Source organism: Falco peregrinus, chromosome 6 (assembly GCF_023634155.1).
Source record: "Falco peregrinus isolate bFalPer1 chromosome 6, bFalPer1.pri, whole genome shotgun sequence".
Classification (NCBI taxonomy): Eukaryota; Metazoa; Chordata; class Aves; order Falconiformes; family Falconidae; genus Falco; species Falco peregrinus.
Window position 1 is genome coordinate 57,656,589 of NC_073726.1, and position 22,516 is coordinate 57,679,104.

General features: G+C 36.6%; 1 protein-coding gene and 1 long non-coding RNA gene across 23 annotated transcripts in view; one reads left to right on the forward strand and one right to left on the reverse strand.

Annotated features, from left to right (window-relative positions):
• Nucleotides 1-22,516, reverse strand: part of TNRC6B (trinucleotide repeat containing adaptor 6B) — a 153,370-nt gene that overhangs the window by 65,215 nt on the left and 65,639 nt on the right. The window contains exon 1 of one of the 21 annotated variants that reach the window (XM_055809135.1): nucleotides 3,765-3,852. The exons of 18 other annotated variants lie outside the window; for them this stretch is intronic. The gene's annotated coding sequence lies outside the window, so the exon portion shown is untranslated. Of the gene's footprint in view, nucleotides 1-1,063; nucleotides 1,206-1,835; nucleotides 1,918-3,764; nucleotides 3,853-22,516 lie in introns of those variants that run through there. 2 more of the 21 variants (XM_055809140.1, XM_055809138.1) reach the window with 2 other exon arrangements.
• Nucleotides 4,109-21,462, forward strand: LOC106112510 (uncharacterized). 2 transcript variants are annotated; one of them, XR_003554459.2, is made up of 7 exons: nucleotides 4,109-4,382; nucleotides 8,747-8,786; nucleotides 11,113-11,235; nucleotides 14,433-14,503; nucleotides 16,173-16,319; nucleotides 18,490-18,571; nucleotides 18,854-21,462. It is a non-coding gene; the product is annotated as an uncharacterized LOC106112510 (long non-coding RNA). The 2 variants fall into 2 exon arrangements; XR_008747919.1 differs by lacking the exon at nucleotides 11,113-11,235 and having other exon boundaries at nucleotides 4,115-4,382.

Sequence of the window (22,516 nt, forward strand, 5' to 3'; positions counted from 1 at the left end):
AAAGCACAAGCTGATTAGAACTAAGGGTCATGAGCAATGAAGAAAAAGCATACTACAAGCTCCCAAATGAGTTCTTGCACCTTGAGCTACAAGCCTTTCTTGCTACAGCTAACACTGGCAGCTGACTGCTTCAAATGATCAAGGTGGATGAAAGCTTTTAAATCTTATCAGGAAGCTGGATGTCAGAGACTAGACATGAACCAAAATTAAATGCACTGCTACTGGAGTGTAGAAATACTTAGTTTTACTTCTACTTTCATTCAATGTATCTCACTTAACAGACATGCTCCATTGTTTCAACAGCATGAGTGTGGCATGTCCAAATCCAAAAGTGTGCTTCAGCATATTCAATCAGAACACCAAAACAGAAGCAAGATGTAACACAGCATGGGATAAATCCCAGGGGTTGACAGACCCTAAATTCCTGAAGGTAAAATTACTTCCACTAGACTAAGCCACATAAAGAGTTATGATCTTGCTGATCGAAAGATTCAAAAGGGGATTATTAATTTTATTTAAACATGTGAAGATGCACAACAAAACAACCTTTCTTGTTAAGCAATGCTTGCATGCATAAACTAGATAGACATAAACCATACAAAAGCTGGTTAGATAGGAGATGGCCTTTAGAAAGTCGGTCTTTAGGTTGAACTGACAAAAATGGATGATGATGTTATTGTAGGCCAAATGAATTCTGATGCTTATAAGGAAAAAACCTGATCCTTCAGAGTAGCACTCTTGAAGATTCAAAGTATAAAGATTTCAAGAAGAAAAGTTACTTGTTTGCATGAAATAAGACTTAAGTTTACAGCATCACTGAACTACTGCAACATCCAAGGGAATAAACTACACAGTTTAAAATCAACCAGTTCATAAAAGTATGATTGTCCCACACTTTTTGAATTCAAGTGAAATCAAGGTATCAGAACTCAGCCTTTCAATAGAGTATGAAAACTTTGATATTTATAACACAAGTACATAGTATAACAAGACAGACAGTAAGTGTATCACCATCACCATCCCTAGCAAGCTATGGATTTTATACAGAAAATATACATTTTACCTGTATTAAATAAGACTACTTTATAAAGTATGTTTTTAGAAATGCTCTGTAGTGTTTTCAAAATGCAAAAGATTATTGCTTATCAAGGAGTTGGAGTAAGCTGTTTTCTTCTCTTTGGCTGAAAACCAAAACAGCGTCACAGCAAGAAGTTTGCTTACTTTAAATAGCGTATCTGCAACAACTGATATGCTTTATCACAGCAAAACATCAGTAATTTGAAGCTGCTGCAGAAAATAACCAACTTTAAAACACTGGCATACTGAGTTCACTAAAAGTACACTTTTCTAAAGAAAGACTCTTTAGAGACTGCTTTTAGACTTGCTAATAGAACAAGATTAATTCTTTTTGGACTGTGTACATATATAAACGCACATACACAATGATTTACGTAACAGAAAGAAAACAACTCTGACCATGAAGGGCTGTTTACTTCAAAGAACTGGGCAGTGTAAGCCCTACCATACAACTAATATACATAAGGAGGTTTGTTCTCAACACTTCAGCAAATGGTTTGGGGGCAGGGAATCAATTTCAGTTTTATGAGTTTCCTGTTAGTAAAAAAACCATGGATAGTCTAAAAACAGAACTCAAATTTAGTATTCCATACTATAATTACTCTTTACAGCTGTATCACTTGTCTACATTGAAAGAATTACTTCCACGTACAATCTAAAGTTTCCAAATGTAAGCCACAGCTGATGAAAAGGAAAAATTTTAAGGAAATGGGTAGCTATAGCCAAAGTTCTAGAACTGAGCAAGCCTTCTCCCCTACCTCAGTCTTCAAATGCTTCAGAGCTCAGATCAGTAATTCTTAATTCATAGCATGTGCACTGATGCATATCAAAGACAGAGATAAAGTGTGTTTGGACAATTGTGAAACGCAGCAAAACCAGGCCAAGAATGGCAAAACACTAAGTTAGAAATCTGCCTGTAATTAATATGATAAGTAATTTATCATATCAGAACATTCATTCAGAAAGACACAGTTCTACTCAGGACTTCAAGGTTTTATGTGACTACCAAGTCACCTTATTTTCCTCTAAATAACCTATTCACACATGTGGAAATCTCCATTATCTGCAACTGTTTGCCAAGAAAAATACCTTCGTGGTTCTGCAAGCCACAGAAAATACACAGAAATGAACAAGTAACAAACAATATTCGTCAGTAAATGGATAATGGCTACCATAATAAAATCTCAAAAAAGAAACTGTCTCTGCTGCAGGGTTAGAGAGAAACAAGTAATTTTTTTTGTCAAGGGAAGAGCTGGCAATCCTCAAGATGTACAGTTGAGATCTCTATTCCACTACAAATTATCTACCCGGGTAATCTGTGCTCTTTCAAACCTAATTCTTGCTAAAGCCGAAATTTCAGCAGGTAAGAGGACAGACTACCTGTAAAAACATTTCTCTGTATCTTCCATTAAGCGAAGTCCTTTCATTTATGCAACTATGGGTGTGTGGGCGGGGGAATATCAAAGCCTTGGACAGGTGATCGCTCTGAGAGAGCTACTGCTGAATTCTCCTTTGCATGTGAGACTTCTTTTCACCACCGAGTAAGAACACTTCACCTGCTTCAGTGTGCATACAGAAATACTTGCAAGTCCTACTTCGCCATATAACAAGGACCTGAAATGAATGCAGGCTGCCCGAGAAAAATGCCAGGTGTGGGATAAGGGATTGCTTATTAGTCTGCAAGTGCAGAATACAGAAGTATTTGCCAGTCTTGCTTTGTAGTAAAAGATTAAAAGATGTAAACTCTACTGGTTTTATAATCTCAAATGGTTTGCATGTCAGGTGAAAAAAAATCTGTCATTTGAAAACTGACAAAAGAAAAGTTACACAGAATATTTTCCCCTAAACAGTCCTTTCTGGTTTGTCTTTTTAAAATTACTTTTTAAACCAATTCATCTTTTGGAACTAAGTGATGCTTTCTGTGCTAGATACATGATACCCTTACTGGTCTCACCATCCAATAATTCACAAATAATTCTGATTGAAGGGACCTCTGGAAGTCACCTGTAGTTTGGTCTAACCTCACAGTCAAAGCAGAACCATCACCAAGAAGGTTGTATCTCCAAGGATAGGGAGACAGGGACACTACCACCACTGTGGAGAGCTTAAATGCTTACCCGCCCCCTCCACCTCTTTTTATTTTTACTATATCCATTACATTTACCTCCCCCAGTACCTAATTAGAATTTCTTTTCTGCAACTTGTGTTCACTGTCTCTTATTTTATCACTGTGCACCACCTCCAGGAAAAGTCTGGCTCTCTATACCCTCTCATAGGCCGCTGAAGACAGCAGTACTATTTCTCCCTTAGCCTTCTATCTCTAAGGCTGAACAAATCCAGTTCTCTAAGCCTCTCCTTGTGCAAGATGTGCTCCAGAACACTAATCGTCTTAGTGACCATTTAGTATGCCAGTGTCCCTCCTGTATGAAAGCCAAAACTGGACACAGTATGTCAAGTGCGCTTCTAAGTGTTGAATAGAAAAGAATCACTTCTCTTGACCTTGCTAATACAACCCAGCACACAGTTGGTTTCTTACCATCGAGGACACACTGCTGACTCACATTCTACTTTTTCTTTGTTAGGACCTTCAGGTGTTTTCTCTGCAGAGCTACTTTCTAGCCAGAGAATGCCTGACCTATGCTACAGCACTGGGTTATTTTGCCCTAGGTGTAGTATTTTCCATTTACCTTTGTTGACTTTCAAGAGGTTTCTGTCAGATCGTTTTCTTCAGCCTACTGAGTGGTTCCTGAACGGCAGTCTTACCATCCAGAGGTATCAACCACTGAGCTCAGTTTAGGATCACCTGCAAATGTGCTGATGGTACATTCCATCCATTAACCAGGTCATTAATACAGATGTCAAACATTATCAGCCCCATCGTTGACTCCCATGGGGCACCATACTGTCCAGCTGCCAGGGACTGTGCATCGCTGACCATACCCAGCTCTGTATCAGTGACTCTGGCAATCCAGCTCTGGAATCCTTTTTTAAAAAAAAATGTGTTACCTTAAGAGTAGAATGAATAAGCATTTCTGTGCTTAGTGGTTCAGTGAGCAGGGAACTAATTACAGATATGTCTTCTGCAGAAGAACTGCAGCAGAAACCCCTAAATGAGCTACCCTCCTCTTCAGGTGTCTATATCGGTACAGCACGGCATTTTGCAGCCCATATTGACTCTGCAAGTCAAGCTCAAAGCTCTACCGGCAGCTTTACCAATGCTGCACTGGGGCTTTGAACTGGTTACAAATTGTGACACAAGTGAAGCTGCTGAGCATTGGTGCCACCTTAGTAATGCATTCTTGCAGGTATGTATGAGAAGTGCTAGAAAAAACACCTGTTTACTGTTAATCTTCTGACTGCAGTTAAAAAGCAAATGTTAACTCCTGACTACGGTGTAAACCTAATTTTAACAAAAGCGGCTCTGTACCTTATTAGATTACAAGCTTCTCTCTTAAATGCCAAGAATAGATATTTATTTTTTTTAATACTAAAAAAAGTCCCAAGAAACTAATCTATTTGCTATGGTAACTGTGCCACAGTACATACAACAATTACGACATTTGTTTTAATGTCAGAATGTGACATTTCAGAAAGAATACTGAAAAAGTATAATATACTTTTAGTTTAATTAAATGAAACATTCTCCTAGAACATTTCCTAGAACATCTGTGGCACCAGCACAGGCCACATAGACAGTAAGAAACTGGTTCATACAGAACCTTTGTAGTTACATTTAAAATACATTTCAATATTTCTTGGATTATAATTGACATTTTTTCTCATTCATTAAAAAATGAGACCTAAAAGCCAGCCTCGTAAAAGATCCAAACTATCTGGACATACAGGACAGAATTTTAGGGAAAGGTGGAAATAACGAAAACATTAGGTAACATCACATTACAGTGTTATTGCTGTAGTTGAACACACTTTAAAATACTGGGGGTTTTCTCAACTGTCATGGTGTGGCACTTCAGGAGGGATCAAGAAAAAACCTGAAATATATATTTAAGTGAAGCAGTTTCTGTCTAGTGACAGTTAAATTACCAAAAAACAAAACAACAAACCAAACCCAGACAGAAAGAAGCTTCTTTTAAGCAGTTTCTACTGAATGATGAGGTGCTTGGAATTCTATCTGCCTAGGGATATTATAAGGATACCCTCACAGCATCAAAATATATACTTCATTTTGTAAGTGATCTGATGTTTACTTTTATTCCATTTCCAAAGAAACACTCTAAATTCACTTGCTGTAAAACCCAAAACACTTTATACAAGTTAATTAATAGCCTGACAAGCACATTACATACCTCCAGATCTGTATAATACTGTAAAATTTTCCATATACAGTGCTTCAGGGCACTGTAGTAATGAAAATAACATTTATCAAACTGCAAGTCATTATTTTAATTACACTAAATCAAAATACTAAAGCAAGAATGTATTTAATTTTATCAGTGGGAAGTTAAGAACACTGTTTTCCACACAAATTTATTATTCATCTGTTGTAGGCCAAGCTGGAAGAACCAGTAAATTAAGGTTTCTTGAACTTCTAATGCATTTAAAAAAACCCCACTCTTACAGCTTGCTCACATTTTTTTGGCAAAGGTATTTAAGGTTTGCATTTTCTAATCCAGTTATTGCCTGAGGCAATATTTATTTTTAACAGGTAAGAAAATTCATTCAGCTCCTTCCTGCAAATAAGCAGCTACAAAGTTTCAGGACTGTCATGATCCACATCAGGAAGTCTAATAGGCAGAAGTAACTAACATATTTAGCAAGGTCTGTGAAATGCTTTATAAGTCTTGCCAAATTACTGTCTCTTCAAAAAAACCTATCTGTGTACTGTTCAGCATACTCAGCTGGAGTTGGGCAGTAAATTCTTGATATTCCATTTATACTAAACATGCTCCATAAATTAAGGCTTGTAAGTAGGATTATATGAAGAATCCTGCACCACCACCCCCAGTTGCTGTTCTTGAAGAGTACAAACCATTGTTTATCCTCAGCAGAGACAAATACTATGCCTCTTCGTCCTTATGCCAGCTGAGCTGAGAGCTGAAGCAGGACTAACAGCAAATAAAAAGCCCCCGGGAACAAGCTACACAACAAGACTGTAATAAAGCAGGACAAAAACCCAGGTGCTTTCAATTTGAATTCACCGTAACACACATGCACAAACCAGCACTTGCAATTCAGCTACACCTCACACTTCACTGGGCAAGTTGGTTCCTTCCTAAAGTACTTTAAGTAAGTTTTGAAGCTCCTTGTTTTAAACCATATTTATGCATTTTGCGCAATGGGTAAAATGCAGATGTAGCATCTTGTATGAAACAAAAAACTGAAACCCTGTATTTGCATGCATGAAGCATGGCAAGTTGCCTTCATTAAACACTATTGCACCTTATGTAATTAGACAGATGGTTAGCTGGTTAAGTCTTATATACATACTAAGTCTTAAGATACATACTTTTCAAAAGTTCATCAGTATCTTGTAATTTTAATGACAGTATATAATCATAACCTTCCTCTGTCAGATGAGGGAAAAACCACACAAGAGATTGATACAGATATTGTTATGCAATAGCCAAATACTAGATGCTATAAGAGCTGATTATCAATCTTGGCAATCACAAAGCTCAAATACAGATAGTACTCAGTCTAAGTAAGACTTGTATACCAGCTAAATACCATGGATTAGTGATTGAGTTCTTAGAATGCAATAAAGATTACACAGACTCACTTCACAGTGAAGTTGCAGTTAAGCACAGTATATACTGAATTTGAACGAGAAAGCGATCTGCAACAGGCAAAATTTGTTCTGGTCTGTGTCTAGATAACACATGTTCAAGGTCTCATGCTGACTCTAAAATGCAACTGTTACATCCATTACCTTCTCACCCTCCCCTACTTCTAATGATAGTATTTCCTTAAGAAATACCAGCATGTATTTAGCATGTTTAGCAGCTCAGTAGAGTTGTATACTTTTATTTTTCTTTCCTCCCTTCCCCCCAGCCCCTCCTCCTTAGAATTGTCTTGGGGGAGGGCAGCATAACATTTAATAACACATGCTGAGCAACACAGAGCTTTCCCAGGGTATGTTACAAAACAAGAGACTACATGACCTGCTCAAGGTTACAGAAGGTTACAGAATGACTCCATTGCTCACTCTGAATTAAAAACTGGTATCCTTCTGACTCCTCCTGTATTTTCACTAATAAAATAATACCAGTACTGAACATTTGCACAGCTCCTTTCATCACAGCATGTCAAAGGCCTTTATAAATATTAATTAAGCATTGCAACAACACTAAGAAGTATGTACAACTTAATTCTGCACATGAGTAAACCCATGCAATAAATAACCTATGTTCAGTCATAGGACAAGTCAGCAGTATGGAGAATAAATGGCTCTTGCTATTAAGGAGCACTCCATTAGAAACAAGGACAGAATTAATACTCCAAATGTGATGTGAACAGCCCTTGATCGCTAATACATTAATATAAAGTTTAGGTCACACTCAGTCCTGCAAAGATTGCACTAAATTTCAGGCAGCATTCTCATGAAGACACCAAGTTTGGCTTCCTCCAAAGACAGAAAACAGTTCTCATGAGATTTTTATTAAAATTCTGGTTTTGTCGTCTAGTAACTTTCTTCAGAGAAGACAGATATGAGTGTGATATTCTTTGGTACTTTTACAAAATTAACAAGTAATATCAAGCTGGGACACAATTCAAATACGAATTCAGATCCCACAAATGAAAGCAAGTTGCTTGTTAACAGTCACGTACTCCAGTAATTAAGGAATCAAAATACCAATTTATTTGAAGAATTAAATATCCATTCTCAAAAAAAAGTAACCTTTACGAGTCCAAAATGATTGTTTTCAGCAAACTCTACTGTAGTCATCAACTTCAGTGATTTTACAACTTAATATAACATGTTCACACTTGACTGCTACAAACATTACTCCTTTACAGTTATTTACTCTTTCCAATAACCACAACTATAAGACACTGTAACACTCAGTTCTAGTGTGAAAGCCAACCATGCTAAAACATACCAAAGCTGATCTGCTTCTATGTGCTGCCATATTTGCAGACTTTAATGATAGAAGTTCAAATACATTTTTTTTAAATTAAATGCCTGTTAACCTAACAAAAAGACCCCAAAGGTGACAAGCACTGAACTCCTGCAAAATTCCCCTTTTAAGTTCAGTTTGAGAATCTGATGTTAATACAACAGCAAAAATTACTTTTGCTTTGGAGAAAGACTACTGTTTTCTACATAAGACAAAATCAAGTTGCACTAAAAACATTTACAGATTCACTTTACAGTGAACCCTGTGTTAGAAAAGAGGACATTGTTGTTGCAATGTTGATAAAGAAATTAAATGAAAAATTGTGTAATTCATATTTCAAGCCTAGCAGCTTTTTGGGGGTTTTGTTAGGTTTTTTTTTAACCAGCTCAAGCACAGTTTTATTTCCCACCAAAATAACAGATTCAGTGAAGGCTGACAAAGAGTTCACCAAATAAAAAACGGGTTTTTGTTTTGTGGGGTTTTTTTTGGGGTTTTTTTATTTTTTAAAAAATTACATTGTATGTTTTTCTTCTATGGAATGAAGGCCTGGATCTAATCAGGTTTTTTGTGTTTGTTTTACCCTTTCAAAGGTCGTAATCTGGCTGTAGCAACTTACTCTGGGTGATGAAGGTATGTATCGCTATTATAATTTTATCTCAGGTTTTCTTACAGCACAAAACCAGAGCACAATTCAGTATCTGATATACAGCTTTCATCACATGAAGCAATTGTTCTTCCCTCTTACATGGGACAACAGCTAGTTAACATAGTTTATGTTATCATTCAAGCATTACGTCTTCAATAGAGGACAGATGAGATTTAACAGGTAGGCTTCAATAAATGGTGTTCCACCCCCCACTCCCAGTTAATTCTTTGGAAATCAACAGCCCCAAAGTTGCTGAGTTCTGGGTTAACTAGTCACCCAGCCTTCAACACAATGATCTTGAAGATCCTAATCAATTCATTGCCACTTAGAAGTAAGACCAAGTTCAAGATCAAATAGTGCCGAGATGTTTCCAAACGTACTTGGAACCAAAGAGGGAGCAACCTGTTAAGTCTGCAGCCACAGAACCTTTACATCAACAGCAGCAGTAGTGTATGGTCTCCAGACAAACTGATCTAATACAGACACAACCATCAGGCAAGTAACTCTCCAAAACTAGAAAAGCACAGATACGTCATCCTTCTGCTACACCACAGTATTTCCAAGTTCATGCTTTGGTTCTAATGATAAGTCAAAAACATTTTTTCAGTGCACTTAGTTCTCAACAGAGTTTTACTATATACACAAAGCTGCTCATTCCTAGCTTTTATCTAGTATTATGTAGACATGGATATCCCATGCAAAATGTGTAATTGTGTTGCAGCATATTCTCACATTTTTAAGAGACACTGTGAGCCACGGAGGACCATATGTATACTAAGAAAGGAATCAGAACTATACTGTTACAGATCATGGTTGTACTGAAGGTCATCAAAATTCCACTGCAGACAACAGTGAAGTTAGGACCTGCCATACCAGTAATACAGAGATACAGCAAATACTGTATCACTAAACCACCCTATTTTATAAGGCTACTATTCAATATGTGTTGCTTACAGGGTAATTACATGATGATGATGATAACCTAAAATCTAGTGGAACAGCAATGCAAAATTTTAAGCCAGGTGTTTCAGAACAAAAAAGCTTAAATACATTTAGCACTTTAAGGGTATTAAACAGACTGTCCTGTCACACATCAACTTTGGCATGCATTTTAAGACATACTCTTTACAATATATAAACTAACATAAACCTCCTCCCTACCTACTTCTGTGTGAAGATTTAAATGGTGATAAAAATTATCTTGATAAATTAGATAAGCTGTCTCCTTAAAACAGCTTTTAGAATCAGATGCACACCACCATTCATGTGAGGGAGTGGTATTTGTAAGATGTATACATGGCATTAAAAGTGACTGATTTTATTAACAGACCATGCCCTACTGCTCTGTGCCTTGCACCTGCTGTTAAGGCAGATAGGCAGGAATCAGGTCTCATCCAGGCTTCAACGATGATGAGAGCCTGCAGACCTTGCTTAAGAAATAAGTAAATCAGAAGTGCATTAAGTCCTCTCCTTGCTGCATCGTTACATTCTGAAGGCCGAAACATGAGACTCACAGGCATAAAATATAAGTGAATAAAAGAAAGGTGTGGGTTTTACTATGGAATTTGATGTGTTCTCAATCAATAAAGAAAACTGAACTCTATCCTAGTGCAGTTTGCTCACAGGAGAGAGATATGCTAGGCTAGGATTCTACTTTTAAAACAGGAAGACCTCAGGGCACTGAAAAACAACTGCGTTTGACTCTTAGGGAACCTTCAAATCTGTTGAACACACTGAGCCTTTGCAGAGCCTGGTACAGAGGTGCGTGTTTGCCAGATGCATGCTTCTCACCCTTCTTACTGCAGCCAGCTGTCCATCCTTTTCATTAGTCATTTTTCATTCAAAAGTGAGATCAATGAATTATTATTCAAAACATCTCAACTCAATATTCCATGTCACAACTTGTGACTAATTAAGATGTAAGCTGAAATTATTCATTGGCACATAGAATGAAAACCAGAGAATTTTAAAGAAACTGCGTGTAGGAAACAGGAAAAATGAAAACAACAACATAATACAAGAGCAAGACGTGACTTGTTTTGAACTACAAGAAACTAATAATCCTTCCTCATGCAGCTACTTAAGCAGCCAAAAAATTCAAAGCCTCTCCAAACTTGTCTCCTCATACAGTCAATTCAGTTTTGAGGATATCATTTTGATCAGGTAATAGTTTTCTTGGAATGACAAAGACCTCAAAATGGCCAAATACCCTCATCGAGGCATGCAGTGTCTATAAACACCACTTGCACTCTTAATTACCTACAACATTATTTTTTCCTGTCTGCAACTGTGAATCCTTCATTCATACAGGATGATGATCACTGTCCTGAATTAACAGTACCATACCAACGTTCTCTGGAACCCAGTGCTTTTCTATTTGCCCAAGATACTGTCAAAAACAGTGGGGGGAACACGAACAACCAAGACATAATAGTGAGTAGAAGTTGCATTGCTATACACTTTCCTAAGTTTCAAAGACTTGAAACTGCTGCTGTTTTTGAGGAACAATTACTTGCAGAACGCTTGATTTGACATTAGCTGTGCACCCTTCTTTCTTTGTGAAGGGCAAATTCTTAAAAATTCCAAAGGCCAGCATTAAATTTTTAAGTACATTATATCACAGGTCTATGATTTATGGTATGACTGCATACGTGTCAAGGAAAATTCCTTCCGTTTTAGGAATCTCCGAGGAAAACATGTATAATGTACTTCAGAAAGCTAGTAAAAATTAGTTTCCACATATAGCAAAGAAAAAAACTTCGCCCCCTTTTATTAATGTCTCCAAGCACAATGAATTGGCACGTAATGTTTGTACAAAAGTGTAAATGTGCCTCACTATTTGAAAGTTTGCTGCATCATTTCTCCTCATGTTTTTAATTACTTGCTTCCATTAACTGGAAAGATGGAGAAACCCCAGAATTTCTAAGTAAACATCTTATTACTTCTTTTTGTTTGTGGGGTGGGGATTTTGTTGGGGTTTTTATTGGGGGTAGTGGTGGTGGTGCTGTCGAGTTTTTAATATTTTTAACTTTGGTTTTGGCAAGCTATGCTTGGAAAGATGAAAGAGACAGCTGTCAGTTCTCCATAGGAAGCATTATCAGGAAGGATATTAGAAGTTCAGTCAAGAGCTTTGTAGGGTCACAGAAAACTGCAACTGCCAAATGATAAGCACATTTTTAAAGAGAGACCACTCTGGGTATAATCAGGTTAACACCACGGTTAACACTAGAGATACAGTAAGAACTTAAGCAGGAATTTACAAGAACCATGGAACAAAACCATCACAAGTAGCAGCCACTGTGTTACAATACAGTACTGTCACCCTAAATTGCATGTCTTCCTGATTTAAGCGGGAAAACATAAGCCTTTGCTAAACACAGTAGTGAATCTTACCTGTAATCTGTGCAGGTGACCTGAGACACCCATATAGCAGTAACTTAAAAAAAAAAAGTAAAAATCTCTCTTCTTCATTCCAGAAGGAATGGAAAAGCATGGAAAACAGCATACTGCAGGCCATACGATCATACCTGTTTAACAATCTATTTAAAATTAACTAGCCACAGTAGTTATGAGGCAGAAACAAAAGAACCTCTAAGAAACTGTCCATTAATACACAGAGACGACTGCCACCTCTCACATTCAATAATCTGATAAGCTATTTTTGATTCATCCATTTTTACAGTCCTGATGCTGTGCACCATTCCCTAGCTGCATTTTTAAAAAGTTAACTTTATTTCATGCCTTCTGGAAATAAAGCATAGATTAAACCACCTAGTCTAGACATGAAACTCTTACTAATTGCTAAGTAAACAATCATTTCCCTACTTCTTAAACAAAGACATTAGAAAGTTTATGTGAAAAGTGTTCACTCTGTCCTCAGGCATTTGTCTAAACTAAGGATAGTCTCCCACCAGGGAAAGAATTTCTTTTAACTATGCTGCTACTTTTGTGGAATTTTGTCTGCCCAATCTCGGCAGCCACTCATCTGAGAAATTTTTCTATTTGTACTGAGTGAAGAAGACAAGAGTTTTGAAATCCCGATTGAGGGTTATCATTCCTTGTCTCTTTCCAGGAATGACAGTTTACAGATTAAGTGATTAATTTCACTTGCTGCTTATGTCATTCACAAATACAGCACCAGATCAATTTCTAACTCCAATCCCATTTAAGTATCTCTTGCTTTTTAATACGGTAGCTTAAGATAACATAGAGTTTTTTTAAAGTAGTAAATAATCAATCTGAGGACTGGATATATGTTTCACTTGAAAAATCTAGTGTCCACTCATACCCAAGAAGCAATAAGGATATATTTTTAAATTAATATACATTACCATCAAAGCAAAAATTTCTCTCATAAACTAAGTCAGCTCTATGATATCTTTATTCCAAAAAGCTTTCATTCTTTCACATGTAAATTCACATCAGAAAGTTGCTTCAACATACAAAAATTCTAAGATGACAGGAAGTTGCAAACCACATATAAAATGGCTATGGTTAATCTTCCAGACATGCACCACTTTTTCTGCTATGGAAGAGTAAAACAAATAAATAAAACTAGGTAATCCAGAGAAGAAACCAAAATGGCGAAACTGCTGCACTGCCACCTAAGAGGTTACAAAAAGCACCACCACAATGGTAAACAGAGAATAAAAAATTTAAGTGGCAAGGGAAAAACTGAGGTGGAAATCATTGTGATATAACTGAAATTTACCATTTAACACATTTCTACAGTTCCAAGATTAAGTTAGTTTGTCTTGTTAAATTCTCAACCCAAATAATGTTTGCTGCTTTTAGGAAATTTTTGCCTTCCTGCATTATGGAAGAGTAACAGCTTATTTTTAATGAAAACCATTTACTTTTCCTGTTCAACAATGATGTCATAAGACACAAAGAAATGCAGAAAACTTACAGAGATTGTAAATTTCAATGAGAAACAGACTTTTTTACTTCTGGGTAGCTAACAACATGTACTTTTTTTCAACTTCAGTCCTATCAGAGGAATAGCTACATCAAAACAATTTAAAGCATGCAGCATATAGAGTCACATACGTTCTTCCCATTTCCAGTGACAAAAAATAATTTTTACCTCTGCTGACAGTAGATCTGAAAACAGATCCTCCTGTCTTTAATTAACAGCTACCTCTTCCTTATCTACCACAGATCAATTCTGTAAATGTGTGGAACACAGCAGTTTCATTTTTTAGACACTATGCAAAACCAGTGTATAATACACGACAAGAATGTGACATATTCACTGTTCCACAAATATCGGCATTTGTGATCTATTCAGTTAAACCTCCTCCTCTATCCTCTTTAAGAAAGGTAGCTCTGCATAAAGACAGGTCAACTCTTTGCTGCTATATAAAGTTGAAGGTTAAAATGTGTAAGCTGATGTGGGAGACTATTTCCTGCTGAAAGAAAAGCCCTTTAAACACTACAACCTCAAATCTAATTTGTCAGCTTATTGATGCTTCCATGCATACCGTCAGCGCAAAGTATCTATTTTACTATGAAGCCAATGCATTGAAAAAATGATCAATGCTACCTAGCAAAAAGATTAGCATGACCTTATAGTAAAAATGATGCAGAATTCAATCACTCACATAAGCATTTAAAATTCCAAATTTCAGGTGAAGGACCAGACCTTCAGCTTTAATCAAAATCATCCGCTATGCTGGAAGTGCCAGCTGGACTTACGGTAGTAAGTACAATTTACATGTGGCTGACTTAAATGGGGAAGCGTACTAAGAGTCACCAACTCTTTCATTATGCTCTTTACAAAGAGTATCGGGGGGAAAAAAAACAAATACATTGGACACTACTGGAAACAAATCCTTAGTTAAACTGGCCTTTGATAAGCTTGCTCTTAACTAACATGCTGTTTTAAAGAGAGGAAAGATGAACTTTATTCTGCCACTGCAGCTGCCTCTACCAACTTAAATCAGGGGCAACACAGCTCAGAATTAAACAAGTTCAGCCTGTCTCCCACTCGCTGTCACAAGAATCTAGTCCATAGTGCTGTTTCGGGTGGTGACTGGGTAGCAACTCTGAACTCAGCCACTCATCACTATATGGTTACAGTGTTTCTGGAAGACCTGCTGCTAAGAACTATACAATTAGTTCTTCGCAATTTAATTACAACATATTACCAGCTGTAATAGGTGAATAAAGCAAGAACTGCCACAACAATGTCAATCTCTATAAAGAGGTCCAGGCCTGTGCAACAAAGTTGACAAACATCCAGTTTAAGTCTCTCCTGAAGCCACAACCAAAGGGAACAGGGACTTGTAAACAAACAGCTGAAACTGAAACGGAAAGTCAGAAAGCATTTTTCATCTGTCTCGGTCAGCACGGTGCATAAAAAAAAAAAAATATAAAAAAATATAAAAGTAGATCACTGTAATGCTCAAATTAATTATTCTGATTTTTGTTAACTACCAATGAAATTTTTAGATGCAGCCTCAAAGTGCACACCACTCAGTAATGATTTGTTCCAAATAGTGAAATACAGTCACACTGCACACACCAGGAGACACTGGGGCACTGTTGCAGAGTCAGGGAGAAAAGAGAAAGGAGGGCTTAAGTGCTTCAACCCCTCAGAAGTGAAATATTTTATTGTTAAGTTTTCAATACCGGTATTTCTTTTTGGAGCTATTTAACTTTTTTTTAACAGACAAAATGAAAATTACTTCCTGGCAAAACACTGAGGTGTTTTTTGTTTATTTGTTTTGGGTTTTTAGTTTGTTTTCTCTAGCTACATTCCATGTTAGTAATTTAGGAAAATAACCTTACTACACACTTGCATAGGGCCTCAGTTAGCAAGAAATGGTACACAGATAAAGCAAATGTACCTGTGGAAAAAAACCCAAACCCTTCTTTGCTGCTACAGCTTGGAACTAATGACATTTTCCCTGGTAAAGGAAGTCCCTTTTACTGTGAAAATGGATTTATTAATCCCTGCCAGATTTTTGACAATACAGAAAATTAACTCATAATGGTGATGCTCACTCTATGACAATATTTTAGATCAAAACCTCTTCCCAAATGGAATTCCTCAAATAACCAAAATTGTCCACACACTCAACAAAAGCTACTCAAAGTTAAGTTTTTACTTCAGGAAGAAAATACCAGTCAGCAAACCTACAGCAGGTTCCCTCTCTTCTTTCATACTGCACTGAAGGATAACAATGTTTAAAGCCTCATAAAAAACTTCACAAGTGTTAAATATAAAACGTGAATTTCTGTTTAATGAACGGTTACTTCAGGAAGATTGCCTCTGAACTAGGTTTTCACTTTATTTTAAAACATCAAAGAAAATTATGTACTTTTCAGGGATTTTTTTTTTTTAAATAACATCACTGTTTCTTCAGGTAGTAGGCAGAGCAGCTTCATGCAGAGCAGTTCTTAAGCCCCAAATTCCTCTACCCTCAACAAAAGCCCTCAGCCTGACCTCAAGACTCTGACTGCACTAGAATTTGCTAGAATTTATGACCCAGCTACATTAACCATACTCCTTGGTAAGTGGAAATCCACAACTGCTGAATGGAAGTTTTAACACAGAAGAGAACTCTCAGCATTTGAAACTGAGAAAGGTGAAATACCCAATTCCATCTTTTTACCCACATTATAATTTTAGTTAAATCGGCTTTGTTCCCGTAAAGCCATAAAGGAAAAAGAAAAGCATCATTTTGTTCACAATTCAATACAGCTGTAAATTCAATACAGCTGTCTATGACTGGCTTCAGCCCCAGGCCAGAAGCCAGGAACTTCTGAGTTCAAGTCTGGCTCTGCCATTTACTTTCTGTGTGGCCTTCAGAGAGCCTCTGAATTTCTCTGTGGCTCCTCTTCAATCTGTACACTTACCTTACAGAGTGACACTTGCTTTGTTTGTGCAGGCTCTTCCCAAATAAAAAACTTGAATTGACTTGAGAGCAATTTTTACTACTGCTGTAATGCTTAAGGCGCGCTAAGAAGTCTCCACATGTCAGCTGATACATGATGGTTTTTAACTGCATTAACTGCCAACATGCGCATACTACATACATGCATATATATATGATACACAAAGATCAAAAGATGCAGTTAAGTTGGAATAGATAATTATTTCAAAGTTTGTTAAAAAACAGGATGAAAAAGTGAAATCATCAAGTTATCTGCTATAATTAAACTTACAAGGCAGAACAACCTACAACCTTGGTTTTGTTACCCCACTGAGCCAGTGATTAAGTTTTTAACAGCTTAACATTAAATGCATAGGGCATCCAATGCTCAAGCTACAACATTACAACTAATATTTTAGAATATTACTTTTAACAATAGAAAAATGGCCTAGAAATGTGAAGGGGAAAGAGGACTTAAGCTTAACCAAGTTACCTAACACTAACTGAAACCTCATTTAAATTTTCTTCAGAAAAAGATCAAGGGAAGTTGTGTTAACGTAAGCTGACCATATACTTCCAAGTCTATTGTAGAAGAGTTTCACTTCACAATATCTAGACTGAAGAAGAATGTAATGGAGGCCGACACTAGCTAACCTCAACTTTTCCTAACTGCAGTGATCCAATCATGCAAATACAGTTCACCTTTACAACAGTATATGCTGCCTTTAAATCAAGCCAGGGAAGAAAACCTGTCCCCAAAACTTTATCAAGACAGGCCCACTTTCCAAAAATCAACCCGTTTAGTTATTCTTGGCCTAACCATAGCTTTATGGTACATTGAGCTGTCAGTGTAATAAATCCTAAATTCTCAAAGTTTAGCCTCCACCTTCTTCTGCCTTTTTCATCTTGTTTCACCTAAAATCTGCTAAGAACACACTTCCAACAGTTTTTCTGTAGCAGGACATAGGAATTATTTGTAGAAAGTAGTAAACAAAGCAAAACCGTCTCTCCCAATTAACTATACAGCAGATTAAATTAATTCAGAATAATGTGTTATTTTGTGATAAAAGCAAATCACTCAGGGACTTAATCTGAAACAGGCATTCCAGAATAGCTACCACGCAAAGGTGGTGGTTAAATGCAAATTCAGATAGCTTTTGCACAAGGACGACTAAACTGGTTCAACATACTGAAAAACTGCCTGCACGCAAGACTTAAGGTTTTCTCCCATCCCAAGTAATTTACTAAAACTTTCCACTGTAATTCAGCATTTTTCAAAATCTATTTGCTGATTAAACCCTAGAAAGCTAGAGAAATACCATCATGTAGTAGTACATCTAAACAACTTATTAGGAAGATTACATCTTTACCCAGATGAGATTACATTTCTAGTTTCCTACATCACACTACCATCAGCATGTTTCCGTCAGACGAAGCAGTTGTGAATACTACAGCAAGGCCATCATATTGGTTAGCAAGCATTCCTACCCGGGTAATCTAGATCTGCTCCAAATTGAATTACAGGACACAGGTAAAGACAAAATAAAACAAAAATAACCCTAATGCCTTGTCCACTTTCTCTCTCAGCATTGTTTGGTCTGGTTGAGATGTGTCAAACAGATAACCTGAACATTACCTGCAAAGGAACAGAAAATTTATTTGACTCTAATGCAAAACTATTTAATTTAAAATCCCCATTAACATTGCTGTAACTGACTTCTGTAGCATCAGCTGGAGCCTTCTTTTACACTAGGTTAAAAAAAAGCTTTTGGGGTTTTACTTCAGTTTGACCAAGATTTTTTTACAGGCAATTTGAACCTAGCCAACATTTAGATTCCAACCAGTGCACGTGAACTTGTAATGACACCCACAAAGAAAAACAGAGCCAGGTACAGAATGACAAACGTAAAACCTAAACAGGATATCCTCTATTTCCATGTACTACATTTAAAATCAGTTTTAAATAATTGTATTTTTTTAATTTATTTTTTAGTATTTAACATAGAAGCTCCCTTGAATAAAATAGTGGGGTAATAACACTAACAGTACCCAAGTAAAGCCTAACAGAATATAATAGGTTTATTTTTGTAGTCTTAACTAGACTACAGAAGAATACATTTTGAAAAATTCACATGGAGATCACGATCTAATTGCTTTTTTCTGTTTTGCAGGACCACCAGTTTTTGATGCACAAATGAGTAAAACAGGAAAGGATGTTAGCTAAGTTTCAGTTCCTTCCACCCTCTCCTGCCCTGCATACAGAAGACATCCATTTTCATTTTTATTGCCTTCAAACTCTCTCCAGTAAAATAGCCTGGAAAAAATTCAGCAAGCATTGCCAGATTAGAATTTCCAAGCATTGAAATACCAAAATCCACTTGTATGTTGTGAAAGAATTATCCTCCCTATAAATTGTTCAGGAAAGGCCGAGCATAGACATGCTGTATATTTAGCTGGCAAAGTGACGTATCGGAGTGTATCAGTCTCACTTCAGTTGATGAAGTTCTCAGTAGTAGTCATGCTCTTGCCAAAGAAAGCTGTTTTGCAGACAAGTCTAGAATATCAACACTGAATTAAAACCATGTGTTTTAAATCAGACCCTGAATCTAGCATGATTGCTCAACTGAAATTATACACAATTAAAAATATAAATGCTAATACAGAACCTGCAACAAAAACATGCATGCTGCTACATTAGGACTCTAATATTAAAGTTGCAATGTCTTCTACTACACACAGTAAAATTTAAACCAGGGAAAAAAGTGGAAGAAATGTGGAGCACTTATTTTAAGGAAGGTTTAAATAACAAGAACATGGTGTCCTGGAGAACTGAATGGTTCAGGCATAACCAAGTTCACAAATGAAGACTGAACCATGATGACAACACATTTGTGTATATTTGCCACAGAGCACATGTAAAACAGGACAATTGAGCTCAACTCTAATTAATGGTTAAGTGGCATTTACAGAATATGTATGTAACCTTTCCTGTTTTGATATAGGTCAACTAGCCCCAAAAGTTCAAAATCTACAACAGCTATGGTGCGTACATGCTTAAAAAAAATAAATTCCTGCAGTCTCACTGCAGCTGAAGTTTTTCATGTGCGCACAGGCTGTACTCAAGAGCCACTATGAAATTAGATGGACAGCTTATGATTGTGCTGTTTAACAAATGCCATGCTTAAGGAAGGGGAAAAAAACCCCAACAAACCAAAAGCTGAGAATATTAGGAGTAATTGTTCCACTGTTTCATTTTTCTAAAAAATACTCGTTCTCTTGATTCAGAAATTAAGACATTCTGTTCAAGTTCAAATCAGTTCTTGGGTTCAGCTGTTAGACCCAGATCTGTACTTCAGGAAGCCCAAACTCTGCATCTACTGAAAACACTGGGAAAGATGAGCACCCTCCCCTTATTTCATAATTTAAGCTTGCATGGTGGGGTTTGGTATATTCTTAAGGATTTAAAGAGAATGGCCACCCTCATTGAAAAATACTCATGCCTTTTTGCTTTTTAGTTGCTGAAGTAACCATCCTGTTCAAAGCACACTCAGCTACAATGGAGCTCAGTATCAAAATAATGCTCTTCTGACACAAATCAAACAATGCTTATTCATTTGCAGAGAACGTATGTATCTACAAAATAGCTGAAATACTATTGAATACAAAATTGAAATATTTTGAATACAAAAAAGCTGAAGTGTTTCTTCTTTGCCAGATCACCTCCCTCTATTATATTTTGCTGCTCTTATTTGAACTACCTCAACATTTGTTGTCCTTCCCTACTGTTCAAAATGCTCTGAGTCAAGGCCTCACAAGTACCATCCTAAAAAGAGCAGCACTCCCCTGCTGGCATGAAATGAAACACAGTTGTATCTTTAAGCTTTGTTTTGGTTTTGTTGTAATAAATTCCAAGGCTACATTTCACTTCTGAAAGTCCAAATTCAACATAAATTTTTCCAACTACCAGTATCATAGTACTTGTAGATAATTTTCCCTTCCTAACATACACAAGGATCCCTTTAACTTCAGACACAAATTGTGGTGGAACAGTACTCAGCTCTTATGCTTACTGCCTGTGGTTTTTAACAAGACTCCCCTCAGTAGTTTCTCTCCAGGTGTATCAGCATGTATTTTTTCATGCTCTTTAACCCTTGGTTTGATTTGTTCTGCCTTTTAAGATAATCTCCTGTTTTATTAATCTATCTTCTCTTAGGTACCTGAAAAAACTCCAGGGTTTGTACCTTATGTTTTCCACATGACTAAAAAAAGCTAACAAAAATTAGTCCTGGAACTACAGTATTTTGGAAGAGGATCAAGGTTTGTCTTTCAATTTGCCCATAGTATAATACCCAAATATCACATCAACCAGTTCTAAGTTAAGACTTTACAAAAATTATTATAAATGTGTAATTCTAGTAGCACAAGAGCATTTCAGCCCTAAACTGTAATGCCAGCATACTGTATATGACAGGAAAATAACCTTTAAAATTACAACATCCATAAAAAGGCTTAGGAGCTCCTTTCAAAACTGTGTTATAGCAATATGTATAAAAAATACCAGCATACATTCATGCTCCTCCCAAAAATATACGCTCTGTATCTACAAAAAAGAAAAAAAAAAACCCTGTTGTCTTCTTTGGTTGGAAGCCTATGTACAAAGGAGAAAAATTATTTAAGCAGTGAAAAGTGCTAAATGTTCAGGTCTGGAGCTGGAATTCACCACAAATACAGAAAGGCACCGTTCCTCTTGTACCTTCTTCCAACAATCATGGTACCATCACTACAACAAAACAGAAGTATTTTCAGTACATGTATTTTTCATCTCTATGATGCGTCAACATTTGCCCTCAACAATGAAATGGCCAGAAAGTGTTATCTTGACACCCAGCTTTAGATAACTTGTTTGACCAATACTTGAAACTGGCATATATAATCACACCGACTAAATACCAGTGTTACATTAAAAACTAAAACTGCTGTTTCTTGAAATAAATACTGAACTTGTCTTGCTTTGAGAAGCAGTAAATCTTTGCATTCACCTAAACAGAGTTTTATATCTGTTTATTGAATTAGTTCTGCAGTAATAATTATAGCTAAATATTTTTAAGTTTAGCCACTTAAAATCTAAACACCTTCCTCAGCAGGATTCTTCTGAGTAAAAACATCTCTTTTTTTGCCCTGACACTACATACCACCCTTTACAAGACTTTCAGGAAGATCACAAAACTAAAACCCAGATACCCACACCTGATCCTCTTGACAGGGCACAAAGTATAGCTTTTTAGAGCTAACCACTGTATGTATCTTATTTTCCTTCCTCAAGTTTTGAGCTGTTTAAATAGCAAACCTATACTTAACAAGCTGAAACAGCTTTTAGAAAGGAGGTAGGTTTCTTCTTAATGAATTAAAGCAAAAAAACCCTCAAACTTTTCAGTTATAAAACAACTGCCAGCTGAAAAGATTATAAAATGTGCAGATTCCAACAAATATTGTTCAAAATAAACTGTAAACTAAGCTTCTTGCCTTCCATCCTGGTCACCAAAAGGAAATTAGATCCATAATGACCAGAATTACAGAATTCTGCTTCGAGGTGCAAGCCACAATTTTTTGCAGGGTTACTAGGAAATGTACAGATAAAAATTTCCTTCCATTAATACATGAATTCTATAGATCTTTTTTCATTTATAGATTTGGATGCTTTCTCCTCTACTCAGCCACCTACTAATAAGTAAGGGACAACAGTTTCAAAAGGTTAGGCTTAGCTGCATCCAGCCAGCAAAGACTGCATGATCTTATGAAGTTTCTTTTTTTTTTTTTTCCCCTCCCCAGCAGGA